The sequence below is a fragment of the Argiope bruennichi genome, chromosome 5 (assembly GCF_947563725.1).
Source record: "Argiope bruennichi chromosome 5, qqArgBrue1.1, whole genome shotgun sequence".
NCBI lineage: Eukaryota > Metazoa > Arthropoda > Arachnida > Araneae > Araneidae > Argiope > Argiope bruennichi.
The window spans coordinates 111901594-111920690 of record NC_079155.1 but is presented as its reverse complement, the minus strand read 5'-3'; the positions used below and the strand labels follow the sequence as shown (position 1 = coordinate 111920690).

At 29.8% G+C, this 19097-nt stretch overlaps 1 protein-coding gene across 3 annotated transcripts in view; it reads right to left on the bottom strand.

The window, feature by feature from the left end:
- The window catches only part of LOC129968744 (cytospin-A-like), a 90453-nt gene that overhangs the window by 53938 nt on the left and 17418 nt on the right, over nt 1–19097 (bottom strand). Inside the window, exon 1 of one of the 3 annotated variants that reach the window (XM_056082951.1) lies at nt 14697–14717. The exons of 1 other annotated variant lie outside the window; for it this stretch is intronic. The gene's annotated coding sequence lies outside the window, so the exon portion shown is untranslated. Of the gene's footprint in view, nt 1–1997; nt 2125–14696; nt 14718–19097 lie in introns of those variants that run through there. One more of the 3 variants, XM_056082950.1, reaches the window with a different exon arrangement.

Genomic DNA, 19097 nt, shown 5'->3' with positions numbered 1-19097 from the left:
TAAAATTCAAAAATGAAATGGATTGAATAAACAAAATGCATTAAAAATGATGATAAAAATGTAATATTTTGTCTTAAAATCAAACTCAAAAGTGGAATAAGCACGATGAAAAAAAAAATTAATATTTGAACCTGAAATCCAATTAAAAAATGGAACAGATCAACTTAAAAATGGAATAAGCTCGATGAGACCAATTTAGTATTTGGTCCTGAAATCAAATTCAAATCGATATGAAATTTTAGACTAAATTTTTCGTCGAAAAATGGTACAGTTTCAAAATGAATACGATTATCTCTTCTTCATATGATGGAGATCATTCAAATTGCTATACATCCAGAATGTCGGTGGAAAAAAAAATTCTTCAATACATGGAATGTTTATTTCCTTAAAAACTTATACTATATAATAAATTTCTAACACCTTTCAACAAATGGAATTTTCACGGTTATTTCCACCAGAAAGCGTAGCCAATGGATTGTTCGAAGTAAAGACGTCCCGCTGTGCTCGGAGGATTAGGAAAGGTCATTGCTGCCGGAAGACGCGTTTGGGAAGACCCTCTTGTATGAGTGGATTAGCTACGCGGAAAGGATTTCGCCAATAAAGGCCACGGTCTTAGGATTAACTTTAATGCAGCATGTGTCAATGAAAAGTCTTGACGTTAGCAGAAGGATAAGAGCTGCGACCATGGGGCGTTCCGTGCAACAATGTCAGCAAGAGATTCAAGTAGAAAGTGAAATCAACCATTAAGTAAAATACAGCAGAAGTTTCAACCAATAACATAATATTCATTGATGGTCATTCATATGCTAATGCAGAGAGCCTGATAAACCCGACTTCACAAACAGATGCCTGAAAGATTTTAAGAAATGAATGGCCATAACAAGAAAATAGAGCATCGAATAAAAAAAATTAAACTAACAGAAAATAATGATTTATTTGATAAATTTCAAAGATTTATTTAATATAATAATAATTTATTAAATTTAAAGAGATATTTTTATAGTAAATTACATATAGACAAGGATGAAAATCATAAAGTATAAAAAAATTATTGAAAATTGTAAGCTGATTTATCTTACAATCGATTGTGTAACTCAGAGATCTCGGAATTAAAATACTTTTAAGTAAAATATTTTTTATATATAAAAACTAATTTCACATAAATTATTATAATATACATTATTATATCACATTACTTGATCTCTGCCTTTGGGCCTTAGTTATTTATAATCAATCGCTTTAAGATGAAGGCTCTGTTAGTTTTTTCTTTCAGTCCTTTTAGGCACCGTTAAATAACTAAGTGACGAAATTTTTTGCAAAAAATATGAAACAGAAATTTCAAGAAGAAAGACAGAACAGAGATAAATCATTCTGTTGTTATATTCCAAAATCTATTGCCTTAAATTAAAAAAGAAACAATGGCAATTAAAGAAAAAAATAACTGCACATAAAGGAATCTGATAGCGTTGAAACGGTAAAATTTCGAATTTTAAGTTGGTACTAAAATATTTCCTGTAAGATAATTTACTCTAAAGTTATTGCAGAAAAAATTTCAGTAAATTTCTAATTAATTGAATATTTAGTTAAATTTTGGATACAGAGAAAGAAAAGTTGTCATTATTCTTTATCTTATCTTAAAAATAAATATGCAAAATTTGATTAAAATTGACTAAGTCGTTCAGGAGAAGATATGGAGCATAAATACATGGCCAAAATGACTTTTCTTTATATTAAGATTTCATAAACATTCATTTTCAAATAATATATGAAATGCACCTATAATTTAACATGCATTTATGACTTAAATGCGCAATCAAATCATTTTAAAAAGTATTAATATGGTGAGCATTTGATGTAAGAATCATACAATCCCAGGACTTCTGTAAAAGTATTTTCACTGCATCAGAAACTTTACAGTAAAAAAGTTAACATACAGGCAATAAGGAAAACACTGAGACAACAGATGTCTTAAAAGATCAGTAGCAGTGCTTACTTACCTTCCTTGATCCAGGTGAAGGTTCCCAAACATTAAGATCTGTTTTCACGTGAGTTAAAGTCACACATAAAAAAAACGGAACTAACGTCACTTCCGCTTTGAGTGACGTCAATGAAAGGACAGCAAATAACAGCTTCAGGAAAACGGATCCAAATGAATGTTGAATCAGAATCTCGAAAAAGCTCTCGAAACGAATCCTAAAGATATTTACGAATCTCCGTAAACAAAGAGTGAAAAAAAAGGACTGCTGACCTTTATTTCGAGATGGAAGAGCAACACGTGGTTTTCAGGATAAATGAGTTTGCGCGAGACCAGAATAGCTCCTTGTGCACTATTGATAGGAAGCAGCAGAAAGTAAACAAATTCAATAAAAGAGCGGAAAAGCCTTATATGTGTCGCAGGTAAAGGAAGTTGGCAACGGCTAGACTAAAGAAGAAGAAAAAAAAATCACGTGACGGAATATTACTCGATTAATAAAAATAAATTTACCCTCCACTTGTATCTCGATGCTAAATAAACATCAGAAACATTTTAAATAAAAATAAATATGTTTATATATTATTTGTTGTATCATAAAAAAAAATCATAATTTTTTTTATTAAAATATTATTGTAAATGAAAAAAAGAATAATTTTATATAAATGAATAAATTTATAAATAATATTAAAACAAATTTTTCCAACTAATTTTTACATAAAATTTTAATTGTACATTAATGAAACTGTATTTATTGTATTAACAAATCTATCGAATGCACTCATAATTTTTTTATTTACAAGTAAAAAATAAACAGGGCTTATTAAAATTATATTGGTTTAATAATTAGATTTAATCGAAACAACCAGCCTCTTTTACTTGACAGTATTCGTTTGTTGCCATACTTGGACAAAGTATTGCTTCGTATAAGAGGAAATTCTATGAATAAATTGATATTTAATTTTTATATAAAATAAATAATCTTTTTAAATTTTAAAGAAGTCGGAGTCATATTTATTTACCCAATAAATATTGAAGTTTTGCTATAATTAAAAACTTATTATATATTTATTATTAATTAAAAAACTTATCAAACCAATTATTAAATTATCAGTAATAATTTATGACATTATAAGGAATATTTAACAAAATTGCAAAGAAAATTTCAAGGCTCACGTTGAGAATTGGCCTAACTTTAAAGTAGAATTAATTGCCCTTGTCATTTAAAAAATTTAATAAAACAATTTTATAAATCTCATTTCTTGAAATTTTCTTTAAAAGTCGAGAAATATGATAACAGCACAACCCTGGGAGAAAATTTCGCTCATACACAAACAACGATAAAAGGACGAAAAAAATTATTTCCAAAAATAGAACGTTGAATATCCAAAAATATACTGATATCTGTAATGAATAATGCATTAACAGGTAGCAAGAGAATTTGAACTTTGGAAAGAGTCACCTTCAAAAACAGCTTATTTGTATTCATAACAATTTTTATGCATCTTCAGAAGTAACAAAATTTTCCACGGAACTTGTTTTGTCGCGGACTTGGAAGCTTGAAATTTAGAAAATACGACGTTCAAATTTCAAAACTTGTAATTTTAAAATCCATATCGACTTCCAAGATCCTTTTTAAAGTTTATATAATTCTGGTTCTTTTGAATATTAGCTTGCCAATAATGTTTTTCTAAGCCTTTCTATATTGTATGATAACAGATTTATACTTATAAAAGAAAATGTTTGAATGTATGTATACACGCACTTATACTGTTTGCTTCAGTACTGACCACTTTTCGACGATTATATTTCACTAAGGGATAAGACATGAAAAGATGTACGCATTTCCGTAATTTACTTGATTGTTAAATGTGAACATCCAGTTCTTTAATCTTTCCTCTCACCCCTATTTTGTTGAATTAAACCTATCTTAACGTATGAGCAAAAGTGCGTATGTTTTTAGAATCCATTGGCAAACAATAGTCATGACATTTTGCATATAGATAGTCGTAATAGTGATTCATCACAACTTGAAGCCTGTATTTTAAAATTTAATGTTCTGTATTAATTTGGATAATTTTTCATACAAATTTGCTTGCAGTATTGTTTCTTATAATTGTAGAAAACAAGTCTGTACACAAACTGTACTGCATGCAGCTGTCATTTTAAAGAAATTCATTTTGTTTTATGGCGTAATTTATTCAATATTGAGAATTTTTTAAGCTTTAATCATTTTTTCAAAAAAAAAAAAAATCAATTAAGAGTTGGAATTAAAATTTCTTCATTCTAAATTATAATTTCGTTATCCTTTTCAATCTTTTTTGAAGTGATTATTCAAAATTTCTCTCTAATTCAATAAACGATAACGATCAAAATGTTATTATTCACTCATTTTTAATTAACAGTTCTCCTAATGAGTTTAAAAACACTGTTCTCTGATTGGAGGATGAAAGCGTGTATCCGCTTGATTGAATAAATATTGATTAATAAATAAATGATCTGGAAAATAAATAAATAAAAAAAATTAAAAATAAAAACATTTAGGATTTTCTTAACTGATCCGCTGGGAGATGTTTTACTTCTTTCCTAAATTGGCAAGGAGCCAAATTCGTGAAAAAGAATCATGAAAATTATTCTATTATAATTGAAATAATAATGACAAAATTTGCAAGACATTTTCTAATTTCCTTGCCCCTTGCTCATTCTTTTAGCGTATCTTTATTTTCAATTATTTGTTCTTATTTTTATCATTTGTAGTTCACCAAAAACAAACAAAGAAAAATAAAAATGCAAATCAATATTATATTTTTTCTTCATTTTAATATTTTATGCGATAGTGGTTCTAAATTTGCTAATATTCATCAAGTATGGATCAGGCCGTGCGAGTATATTATTAAAATAATGGAAACTAAGAAATTGTAAAATAATTCAAATAAGGTGAATGTTTAAAAAAAGGAAAATTATTATATTAATAGTACAGCATGCAGATTTAGTTTTACGAAAACGGAACATAAACATAAATAAAGGCTTATGTAAATAAAATGATGATAAATAATTCAATACATCGTTCGAATGTATCTATAATGATATTCATTTATCTTATATGGGAAATTAATAATAATTTCTACAATGATATTCCGTCGATCGAAAAATGGTCAGTTCTTTGACGTATTAATTAATATAAATCAATATAGAAGATTTTAAATATATCTTTAATATCAAGAGCAGATTTAAGTAAAACAATTTTATATCCGAATCGATTATATAAAATTAATATACTTTATAATATAATTCTAAACTTTCCCATGTTTTCTATCAGTCCCTCCCTCGTCATATTGATTTTTTTTTGCAGTTTTTGCAGCTGTACAGCCAAAACAGAATTGCATATCCCTCATGTTAGATATGCACGTTCCATAAATTGTTTTTCATAGAATCTGATTAAATTTATGCTTCTCTAGATAAATTGAACGTTGAATAGAACGTATCGTTTGAAACCATCCAGACAAATCGAACGAACAAAGAGCAAAAACTGCAAAGTTTTTGCTCTTCGAGCATCGAGTTTGAAAAAGAAATAGAAAAGTAATCTTTATATAGGGGCAAATAGCTTTTCGCCTTCTGTGTGAAAAAACCAAAGAACTGCCTTTCAATATTTGAAATGGGCTTTTTAGAAATTGGAGAATGAGCGGAAAAAGCACTTAAGAGGAGAGCCAGTGCGAACGTGTTAAGAGAATTAACTTCTCCCCTAATGTTACTGAAAATCGAACCAGACGTGCGAGAGCAAAGACCAGGAGACTTGACATAAGACCCGAACTTGACAAAATAATTTATACTCTAGGGAGGTTACGGTCGATAAGCGTATTTCGAGACATCTCGACTATGTTCACAATTCATCAGAAAGGTTAGACTGTAGCGTAGATTTTTTTTCTGGGCCCAATTTCGAGCCAATCCAAAAATTTCTGCACATACAGTGTCTCACAAAAGTGATGGGACACTTGTGCTTTACAAAAGGAAACTGTAATAAAATAAATTAAAAAAACATGTACAAATTTTTTGTGGGTATGTTTCATACTTAAATTTAGTAACAATTATTACATAACATACATTTTGTCAAAATATCAATTTAATAAAAATACAATTGTTTAGAACGGAGCAAAAAATAGCTCACATAAGTGATGGGACACCATTAGATATGCAACAAAAATCGTCTGAAATAAGCAATAAAAATATTTTTGGTGGTTTTATTTTTACTCAAAAGCAATTGGCAATAATTTATAAAATCGTCTGCAGTATTTCTCTCTAATTTGTTTTCGAATTTTTGTGTTTTTTAGCTCTGTGCAGCCATGAATGCTAAACAAAAAGAAACTTCGCCTGAAATTCGAAAATTAGTTATTAATTTGCATATTGAACGTGGAAAATCTATTAGAAAAACTGCTGAAACAGTTAGCTTGAGTCATTCAATAGTTTTCAATATCCTTAAACGATATAAAAAGAATCATATTATTCAGGATAAAAGAAGACCTGGCCGACCATCAAAGCTATCCAATGGAATAAAACGAATTATCGTTCGAAATATTAAAAAAAAAAAAAAAAAAAAATCCAAGAAAGAGTGCTCCTAAAGTTGCTGCTGATTTACAAGCATTATATGGAATAATTGTTAATCCTGAGACTATTAGAAGGGTAATTAGATCTGCTGGATATCACGATGGAGTAGCCAGGAAAAAATTCTTCGTAAGTGAAAAGAATAGAAAACTCAGACTAGCTTTCGCAAAATCCAACATAAGTAAGAATTCTCATTACTGGAATAAAGTTATATTTGCTGATGAGAGTAAATTTAATATATTTGGTTCTGACGGTAGAATCTTGGTGTGGAGAAAACCCAGGGAAGAATTTCACAAGCAGAACTTGGTGCCAACAGTAAAACATAGTGGAGGAGGAGTTATGGTATGGGGGTGTATGTCGTCCGCTGGAGTTGGTAATGTTGTTTTTATTGACAGTATAATGGATCAGTACAAGTATATTGACATTTTAAAGCAAAATTTGAATTCTTCAGCACAAAAATTGAACCTTCATAACGATTTTAAATTCTACCAGGACAAAGCACACTGCTTTGAACGTTAGACTCTGGCTGCTGTATAACTGTCCTGAAATAATAAAAACACCACCACAATCTCCAAACTTAAATCCCATAGAGAATATTTGGCAAGAATTGGAAACAAGAATTCGCAAACACACCATTTCTTCAAAACAACAATTAAAATCGGTGCTTCAAGAAGAATGGGGTAAAATCACTCCAGAAATCACAAAAAAATTAGTCGAATCCATCCCAAGAAGACAGTAAAACATAGTGGAGGAGGAGTTATGGTATGGGGGTGTATGTCGTCCGCTGGAGTTGGTAATGTTGTTTTTATTGACAGTATAATGGATCAGTACAAGTATATTGACATTTTAAAGCAAAATTTGAATTCTTCAGCACAAAAATTGAACCTTCATAACGATTTTAAATTCTACCAGGACAAAGCACACTGCTTTGAACGTTAGACTCTGGCTGCTGTATAACTGTCCTGAAATAATAAAAACACCACCACAATCTCCAGACTTAAATCCCATAGAGAATATTTGGCAAGAATTGGAATCAAGAATTCGCAAACACACCATTTCTTCAAAACAACAATTAAAATCGGTGCTTCAAGAAGAATGGGGTAAAATCACTCCAGAAATCACAAAAAAATTAGTCGAATTCATCCCAAGAAGATTAAATCATGTTTTAAAAGTAAAAAGAAATGCAACAAAATATTAAAACCTTTTAAAAAGTAAAATTTTTGGATAAATATTTGATGGAAAAGTAAGTGTCCCATCACTTATGTGAGCCATTTTTCGCTCAGGTCTAAACAATTGTATTTTTATTAAATTAATATTTTAATATTTTGACAAAATATATGTTATGTAATAATTGTTGCTCACTTTAAGTATGAAACACACCCACAAAAAATTTGTACATGTTTTTTTAATTTATTTTATTACAGTTTCCTTTTGTAAAGCACAAGTGTCCCATCACTTTTGTGAGACACTGTACGTCAAATGCTTTAATCTTGGTTAAGAATTTTTAAGCTGTTAAGAGTTGTACTTTTTGAAAAAGCAAGAATAATATTTTGAAAAAGTGCTAAAAACATCAAAGTTGCTATAATTGGCAATGTACAGATGTAACTTCTAAAGAAGTACAATGTTATAAGTTTCTTCATATTGTAATGAAACTGATTCAAACTTGAACTGAATGGCTCAGTGATAGAATGCGATGAAGGGAGTTCTCAAGTTCCTGTCTGATTGCAGGCAAGTTACTTAAAATTGTTTTGTTATTGATTTATCTCGTTTGTTCTAGAATGTTCTTATAATTTCTGTATCTTTCTAAATCTGGAAGTTTCGATCATTTTGTCTTGTGAATAAAAACAAATGTAAGGTTTAGTTCTTTGAATAAAATCTCGAGTTGAGATTAGCGAATATTATCTTTGATTTTAGTTAACACACGGTTTATCTACGCGACAATATAATTTAAAGTCATTTTTGTTAGTTATCATCATTTATTGGAATGTTGTTAATGTTGTGTTATAATGTTGGTTAATTGAAATTTATGGGTTAGAAACACAGAAACCTCAATTCCAGCTAGAAATTTAGAGAGCGAGGATTGTGCCGAATATATGTTAAACAATTTTCATATTCATATGAAAATAATGACACTAATTATACAAAATTTTAGAAGTAAATCTCATTTAAATGATGACAAAAAAGGGGGGGAGGCAAAGGGAACCCGGCAACATAAATTTGAATAACAGATGGTAATAAAGTTAACACGTAAACGTTACATAAGATATTTTAGATTCTGAAAAATGCTCAATAATTTTTTGTGAAATCACTGTCATTCTAGACGAAATTTTCGCAGGAAATTCGGATAAAAATATCCAAACGGCAATAATAGTATAAAACTGGTTGAAAAACTTTTTTGCCATATTTATCTTATTGAAATGTCAAACTTCAAGAAGATATTTATGCCATGAAAAAAATGAAGTACGATTCTTTAAAGAATTCAAACTAAACATTATATTTAATTTGACCTAAAATATGGAATGAGCATTTTAAGAAAAGAGTAACCAAAAGCAGAAAAGGTTCTTACAGATTAGAAAACAAGTTTATAAACTTTAATATTCATATTGTCTGAATATTTAAATTAAACTAAATTCATATTGATTACATGATAAAACGATAATAACTTTAAAAAAAACCCATCTTGGGAAAAAAAAAGCACAAAGGCAATTTATCAGGGAAAGAATTTATCAAGCTAATTACTAAATGGTTTTGTAGAAACGATTTATTCTTTGGAGAACACGGTTTATTCCTCTTTAAATTGAGGCAAGCAAATCTATAATATAGGTTAATTAATTAATAAAAATAATTATTTAATTAAAATATGTTAAAAACAAGATTCAAAATAATACGAAAACTGAAGAAGCATTTCGAAGATTTTCTTCTAAAAAATTAAATTGTTTAAATATTTTCTATTTACCTCAAAGAATTAAAAGTTATTATTTAATTTTTTCAAACGATAAAAAGAAACATTGAATTCTACTTTTTCTTTTCTATCTTTCTCTTCCTTTCATTAACTTTCACCTACAGCTGGATTTTTGAAGCAACTCTAATCGATATAAAGCATCAAAATTGATGTTAGAAATTCATATTTTTTTTATCAACCCCATTCAGGCCTCCATGATAAAAAAAAAGAAAGAAAGAAAAAGGAGGGCAGGGAATTGATAATGAATGATGGAACAAAAAGACATTAAACATCATTAACAATATATACCCCGTTGATTGCTGTAAGCTTTCTAGGTAGATGACGCGTGCAATGCCAAACGTATTAAAAATGAAACAAACTTTTGCAGTTAATGTTAGTTTGCAGTTTGGGTCTGCCCTCAGGAAAGCAGGGAGGCATGGGGGCCCTTTATTTGGGGCTTCCCCGTACGTCATTATCAGTGGCGCGTGATGCCCTGCATGCACGTGACCGGGGAGCGCGTGCGTCGACGACCCGGATCGTATAATGAATCGGAATCGAGAGTTTTTTGGCTTCAGAAGACAGGGAAAAAAGAAAGCGCCGCACAAGGGGGTGGTCGGTGTTCCGCACAATTACTAGGCACGTGACAACGAGGGGTTGCATTAGGAAGGGTTATTAAAGTCATTCGACTAGAGTTAAAGGGGAGGATTAAAACCTGTTGAGGAGTACGACGCAATAGGAGGGAATTCTTTATTAATAGTCGGTCATAGGAAACTTAAGAAAAGGTGTTACAAAAAAAAAAAAAAAAAAAAGTCCAAACAGTCTACTCCTAATTACAAAGTCAGTATTATAGATGTAGTAAGCTGCGTTCTATGGTTCTGAAATATCAGATATTATTATGAATATAATTTAGCTGTGAGAAAGGGATGAAAAGATGAGAATATCATCGAGAGATAGAAGAGGAGAGATAAAAAGATAAAAATATTTATCGTAAAATATTCTTCTTAAAATGCTAACATATTGGATTGTTGACAAAGGGAGTTCTCAAGCAATATCATACATTTTTATGAAACATTTTGTATAAAAGTATGCTATAGAAAAATGTAATTAATATTCTATGTCTTAAGCTTGATTTTACAAGTTTTAATTTCTACAAAAATTAGATTTTTGTTAAATATTAGCTCAGATGTATTATAAGTTGGATATTTCTCAAAAATAAAACTTCTTCTATGAAACTACAACATATAACAAATTTTCAGATAATATCTTTTGAATACAAAGCAATAAAAATAAAACGAATTATCATCATGTATTTCGTTTATATAGAAAATAAGTTAAATAGCAACTTATATACATTGATAAATATTGATAAATTATTGACAATCCACACACAAAAAAAGAATTTTATTATCTTTTTATATATTTGTAAACATAATTATAATAAATAATATTTGTTTTATTATAAATTATAATTATTATTTATAAAAAGTGACAGCAAAAAAATTCATATTTTTTAAAGCAAGTGTTAGTTAACTTATGCTAATCGCTTGCACAATAGTATATGTCATGTAAGCGAACATCGCCTTACATTGTGTATTTATATCATACTCTTTTCTCTTTTATGCAATATTCAAAATCAAACATGTGCAACGTATTTGACGTGCATGACATGGGCACGAATTTTGAATAATAGAAAGTATTGCAAACAATAATGTATCCCTTTTTGCAATCCTTTTTCATAAAAAAAAATCTAAAGTAGACACATTTCAATCAGATTACATCTAATTCTAAAATACATTGCCGCCATAAATAATTTATTTGTACATCTTTCTTTTTTCTACAGTTGTTTCAATACTATCTTGGAAATTTTATGCATCAAAACTACGATCGATTCAATCCAATTTCACAAAATATACCCCCCCCCCAAAAAAAAAGCATCATTTTGCCCAACAACGAACGACTTTCTTTAAATAAATCACGAATTTAAAACAGACTTCATTTTCTATAATGGTTGGATACAGTGCAGTTTTTCTTATTTTTTTATACTGCACAACCGCAAACGTTACTTCCCCCTCCCCCATAAAAATGTATCGTTAAACTTTTAAAAGGAAGGCAATCTCCCCACCCATATTCAAGATGGAGGTCGGGAAAAGGTTTCTCGCAAGGGCCCTCCTAGGAGCCATTTATCTCAATTTTTAAACAGGTAGCTGGCAGCACATCGTAGCTCTTGACGCAAAGGTATTAAACTGTTTTTATGAGTTTCTTTATACTCGGAATCGTTTTTAAGATACAGACAGGTTGGCTACGTATTCTTTACTTTTTTCATACAGCATTCTGTTTTTTTTAATTTTTTTTTTTTTTTTTTTTTTTTTTACTTTCCGATTTATTCTTGAGATTGGCGGCTACTTTCTTTCTCGCATACGTAGTAGCGAGAAAGTATAGTAATCGCCAAAAAAATGGAACTCGATATTTTCACGAATTCCTATGTTTTAGACCAACCTGAGTTCGAAAAAACCCATCATTTTTGGAAAATGTCCGTCTGTCTGCCTGTCTATCTGTGACAAAGATAATTCAAAAATGTTTTGAGCTAAATGGATGAAATTTGGTATACGATCTTTACACCAATTTTAGAGATTTCTATCAAATTTTGAGTAAAATTGGTCCAGAGGAAGTCCGTCTGTTAGGTTGTCTGAATAGAAGTTAACACGATAACTACAAAACCAGAGAAGCTAGATAGATAAAATTTGGCACACAGATTTAACATCTATAATGTAGGTATTTATCAAAGCTTGAGCCAAATCCAGCAAAGGGTTGATTGTCTGTCAGTTTGTACTTTTAAAAATAAGTAAACGCGTTAATTGAAAATCGCAGTAACTTGAATATATGAAATTTGATATGTGATTTAGAGACTATAAGGACAGTTTTGTGTCAAATCTATCTTTGAATTGGTTGAGAAAAACGCGTCTAAAGCCCAAATTCTATTTTCGGATACTACTAACGGCATGCCAGGGATTAATCGCGAAATAACACGCCGAGGATGACACAATAGATTCAGTAAAAATGCTAAATTCACGTCAAAAGTTAATAATTCGTAACTATTGCATGTCAATGCCATGCAAGCTGTTCTCTGGCATGACAAGTGTTTTAGAGACTATACGAAAAATGGAGAAACACCTTCCGCTGGTTTGAAATTGATATTTCTAGCATTTATTACGGTTAATATAACTCTGGAATATATTTCTTAGACTTGTAAGAATATTCACTCGTGGATCAACAATAAATCTTTTAGAATGATTGATTATTAAGATTTAAAAGTAGCTAAAGGATCTCCCAGAACTTTTTTGCATATTATTTAATAAAGATAATATTTTCCTCCCCCTCTTCAAATTATGGATCTTATGAAAGGCGGTATTTGCAACGAATTCTGAGATTTTCAGCTTTAGAGTGCCACGCATGAGAATCGTTTGCTTCATGGTATAGTAAAGAAAACCGAAATTTAAGTATTAATTGCATGATAATGGCAAACAATAATTACGAAATATAAATGTTGGGTGCGAACTTATCATGCGATCTTTGGTTATTTTTGTCTTTTGGCGATTATTTATGGTTAATGCACAAGTACCAAGAAAACCGAATGTGTATTTTCAAACCTTTTTCCCGACCAATTGAAACCAAAATTTCATGGTAACACAAAATTCATAAGATTACACAGCAAAATTCGTTTATTAAGTTATTATGTTTCTGAGTTATTTACATGAGCATTTACATGTATGAAAAAGTACGGAGCAACAGATTATCAACCTTAGACAGATTAGATTTAAAATTTGACAAGAATCTACACTTTTGATGTTAAACGTCCTTTGACGAAGATGCTATTTATTTCAATTATGGGTCTTAGATGAATGTGAAAGATAGATGGTCAACTCTTCCATGAATTTATTTGGTTAAATATTTAGCACAAATCAGATGGGAAAAAAAGCAAAAAAAGAGAGACAGTTTTCGAATAAATTTTGAACACAAACAGATACAAGAAAAGAAGACACAGCAATAGAATTTCGATTTATTAAAGCAATTGCTGATTACAGGCTAGAAAAGAAATCTACAGCTGAATTCCCATTTGTATCGAAATTTCTTGGTTGAGTTTTCATATTATCATTGAAAAAGAGTTTGAATTTTCTAACAGAGACTTTACCGAATTCGTAACTTTAAAGATTTTTCAAAAATGTGTTGTTTTTTCCTTCTTTATGCTTACATTACTGAGATATCAATAAATAGCATATATAATTTTGAATGCATTAATAAAAAATGCAATAAATGATAGTACGAAATGCAAATAGAAGTATTGGCCAATATACTGCTTTTTGACGTAACCACCATTCATGTTGAGGCATTTGCCCAAGCGCTATATCAGTTAGACTTGCAAAGGCATTTGCACCAGACACCCATACATTCATCTTTATTTTCAGTTGTGATAAAATTTTAAATCAATCATGAAAGGGAAAATAAGCTTAGAGTCAATACTCCAGACGATGCTGCTTATAAAAAGGATTATTGACAAGTTAACATACGTTCTTAAGGACAACATGAAGCAAGACTACAGCTTCTGAACATTGATCGAAGAAATAAAGAAAAAAAAGCTAACTAAATAGAAATTAATTATTCAAAAAATAGTTTAGTTGCAAATAAAATGGAAATGTGTATAAGAAATTTCATAATGATACATTTCTTTAAAGTGCGCAGATTTAGAACTATCAACAAGTTACCTGAAGGAACTCGTCAGTCTAAAAAACAATGCATCAATTTGAAAGATGGAACAAATTTATGATGCCATATTTTTATTCATTAGAATTATTGAAAAATAATTAAATCGTTTGCGTCTTTTTTTCCTTTTATTTTATAATTGGAAAAATAAAACGGAAAAGATGCAAACGATTTCATTTTAAATGCATTTGAGAAAAACGTTTCGATGATTTTTTTTAAATAATTTAGGATAAAAATGGCTTATAAAATTTATAATTTAGAACCAAGATTTTAATTTAAATCATTAATTTATAGTAATGATGTCGCACTAACATCATTCTAACTTCAAAGAAATATATCGTTTTGCAATCATACTATGTTTTATACAAATCACATATTGAAACATTATTTTCCAATTCTAAAAATAATCAAGAAATTATGACTTACTCGATAAACAAAAGCTTTGAAAATGATATTTCACTTAAATTTCAATAATGTTTGAAACTGAAATGTTCCATATTTTTATCTATCTTTTACACGTCAGAATAAATATTGAATGAAAAGTTGAATGTTATCATCAAAGAATATTTCATTTAATTGATAGTGCTTCTGTCTTTGCAGATTAAATAGCAGGTTTTGCGGTTTTCTGTCAAGACCGCAAAATGAAGAGCTTTTATTTTTCTTCTAATCTCATATATTACATTATCTCTTCTGATTGTTGAAAATACCTTAAATTAGATAACAATACAAGTGCAATTTTTGTTATCTGTAAAGAGGCTTTACTTCTATTTTATCTTTGCAAAGAAACATGAAATATGAAACCATCGTTTAGGTGAAGGATATCTAACTTCATTCACTGGAGTTTATAAAAATAAATTTACTTTAAAATGGAATTGTTTCCAGGAAAAAAACAGATATAATTTTACACTATTTGAAAAAGGATTAAAATTATTTATCAGCTATGTTTCGTAAAATAGAAGAGTTTCAAAGACAACATTTACTGTCAGATATTTTGCTATATTTTACTTTGAGAAAATTTCTCTAATGAATAAAGTTGATTAAAATTACGATGAGACCTTACCTTACACGTACTTACTTTTCGGTCATATAAAATTATAAACAGAAGATGCCAACATTAATTGTTAATAATTAAAGATATTTTATTTATGCATTTAATTTTAATTTCATATCATTTTTTAAATTCTATTACACATAGTATTTTTTAAAATTCATTTAAAATTTTATTTAATTTTTTTGTTCCATTTTTTCATTTGCATTTGTATATTCATCATCATTCTATTAAAGTTAATTATGATAACATTTACAGAAATAAATTAAGTCAAACGTTTTTTTTGCAATTCTTTTTAATTATAAAAAAAATTGATAGAAATGCGTTCTTTCATGTTTTCACGTATCCGTCTGGGACCAGGATTTTAATTTTCAGAAGCTTGATTCTTGAAAAATAAACAATTTCGAAAGATATACCACAGAACAAAACTGGGAACAAAAATATAGATCGAGTCTAAAATAACAAAACTGCAATTTGTCTCGTTGATTTATATTGAAACCATGGAGAGTAATCTGGCAACACACGAAGATAAACTTTTTGACAGCATAAACACGAGGGAACCCACAAAAATGATGCTAGCCAGGCATATATTTTCACTCTTCTATTTCTGACTCCATATCTAATGTTAGAATCTAGTCGCGGATACTCTGGATATTAGTAATTTTTTTGCTTTCTGAAGATGGGAAATATTTTAAATCGATATTTTACAAAATAATATAAAATGCCATATATACTAGTCGTCAAATTCAATGGCGGATTAAGATATTTCCAGGCTCTAGGTAATGCACCTAGAGGCTTTTATACAATGGTAAATTTAGTTCCATTTCATGCATAGTAAAGTCGCGTTATTTTAATAGCCTTATACATATCCTGTTCATTGTGCACACGAAGCATCCTAAAGAAGTTCCTTTGACTAACTAACAACTATTTAACAAACAACTATTAAAACTTTATTAATTTTTATAAACTTTAAACAACTATTTAAAACTTAACAGTCCACTTCATCTAACTTTTGCAATACTGCAACATCACTTTCTTATTCGTAATATTGCCGCATTGAAGAAAGGCAGTAGAATATCCATGGTCGAATGGTCATGGCACTGGTCTCATGATCAAGAGACCTGGGTTCGAATCCCGCTAGAGACAATGCGATTAATAGTGTATGTAAATACTTAATTCCTCGATTTCATGTTTTCCTTTATTTCTTGTTCCAGAAGATACTGGACATTTCTTTAGTTTACCAGACAAATGTTCTGGACTTTTCTTACTGTCTCCAAAAGAGTATTCTGGAACTTTCTCTGCTTGTATAAAAGCAGAAGATTTGTCAGTTACTGTGTTCTCAGTTCAGTTAATAAATTGGTTTAGCCCTACCTCTTGTGTGTGTCATTGAGTTCTATACTATAGTTCTACGTGACAATATAAACTACGCAGATATTAAATAGAATTCTTCAGTCCTAAATTATCAATAACGGAAAAAAAATCACACGATTTAAAAGTAAAAAATGTATTTTAAAAAATTAAGCAACATTTTTTTTAATTGCAGAAATGTAGGGAAAAATTGCATTGCGATTAAATGGATATCATTAAAAAGATAACTTTTTGAATTTTAAGAAGGTAAACATCTCTGTGCTGAAATATTTTCGGGAATTATAGTGGAAAGCCGCCAAAATTTTACTTCATATTTAATTATTTGAAATCACACCAACACGCTCATTCCCACCTTTTAAAGTATATTTCTACCTAATTCAGTGGTTCCAGGTCTTACTATCCATTTTCTAGAGCCTTACATACATATTCATCTTTATTACAAGTAGAGATTATATAAAGATAAGCTAAACTTGTTCATTTACATAGCTTCAGGAAGTATAAAGCCTTAAGCAAAAGCAAAATAATCCTAAATTCATAAAAAATTTTTGAGAGTTATCACTGTAAAAAATTTACGGAAAAATAAATATACAAAAAGAAATTTTATTTAAAAAATAAAATTATTTTTATTATACCTATGCATTTTATTTAAATAAATTATACAACTTTTTATTATCTCAAAAGATAAATTTCTTCGTGGTAAATAATTTATATCAGTTCAGTCAAATAGTGAATGTGCGTCACAATTACAAAACTTGGCGATCAAATGGACGCTTCAGCTAAGTGGCACGGAACGGACCCCGGACATGCCCCAATGAAAAAAGATATAATTTAGACCCAATCTCATCTCGGGGTGGTCCAGTCCGTGCACCCTACCATCAAGTGAACATTAAGAAATCGATTCCTAGCATGACTCAGGTTTCTCCCACTGGATCATTACTGCAGAAAGCACAGATCGAAATACCTGCGGGCGATGTCAGTCAGATGCGACAACTTTCCCTTGATTTTAGGGGGGGGGGAATCCTAAACGAAGTAAAGTGAAATAAGATCACCTTAACAAATAAATAACGGAAACAGATAAAATGGGAGAGAAAATTAAGGAATATACTCCTTTTTGTTTTATTTCGCTACAGTTTTTATCCTTTTATCTTGCCTCCAACATAAGATATCGAATTATAATGAATCTGGCATTTCATCTCCGGGATCGAGATTCCAAATCAGGAATCTATCAATAGATTCTCATTCGGATTCAGAATCTCCTACTCTGAATCCGAAAATATCCTTTCATGCTAAACTTTCAATCTGTGAAAAGAGTAACTCAAGTATATATTCAACTCAAGTAAAAGTACATCGTCTATACTTTATGGTTAATATGATTAATTAATAATTATTAATAGTAACCAATAAAGCTTATTAATTATAAAACAAGCCGATGAATTATTATTGATACTAACTACAGTTATTATTAATAATAATCCATTAATCACAATTAACTGTTACATAATCACCCAAACTGTATACCTGTATCATACTTTAGAACAAAGGGAAATCTGTCTGTTTATCTTGTCATGCGCATATAAACACGATAACTGGAAAATACAACGACTCATATGTCTCGGCTTCGGAACCTGAGGGTTTCAGGTTCGAGACCCGAAGAACCGTCTTGTAAGTGGATCTGGTACACGTTAAATCCGTCGGAGTCAACCGACCTCCCATTGGTGGGATGTGGACATTTGGAAGGTGCTGGCAACTCATAAGTCCTCCCTGTCATCTGGTCGAGGTTCAAAATGACAAGATCCGTCACCAAATAGTCCTAATGTAGTTTTAAAATGGGACGTTAATATAATTAAACTTGCTTTCTCCAAATGGCGCTGTAAGCGATCTCAAACTGCTTGGCTAGTTTTATTATACCTAGACACCAAATTTGGGGCAACAGTTGTCGTTTTTCTCAAGTTAATGTGGAATGCACAAATCAAATGATTGGAAATACTCTTTTTCGATACTTTTATTATCATTTATTATTCAGCAAGTAATAAGATCCATTCAAGCTCACGTGAAAATTTTAAGAAGTTGAATCCATTTAATTTTTAAACCCATTACAGATCTTCAATTTGCTGTTTATGCTATGGATCCAAAAACAGTCTTATATGCTTCTGCTTAGACTGAGTCGTGTAGTTTCCGTTTTACATCTTGCTCAAGGTAAATTAATGTATAAGCAGATGTTTGACGTAGAAATGTAACAAAAAACACATCTTCTAACTAAACAGGGGGAATCGTTCACATTATTAAGGGCAATATATGAAAAGTAAAAGCTTTGGGAATACTGTTCCTAAGTTCAGAATTAATATTCCTAAATTTGAGCGAAAATTCCTCAGTTAAATTATTTATACTCCAAAGTTCTATCATTAGGCCAT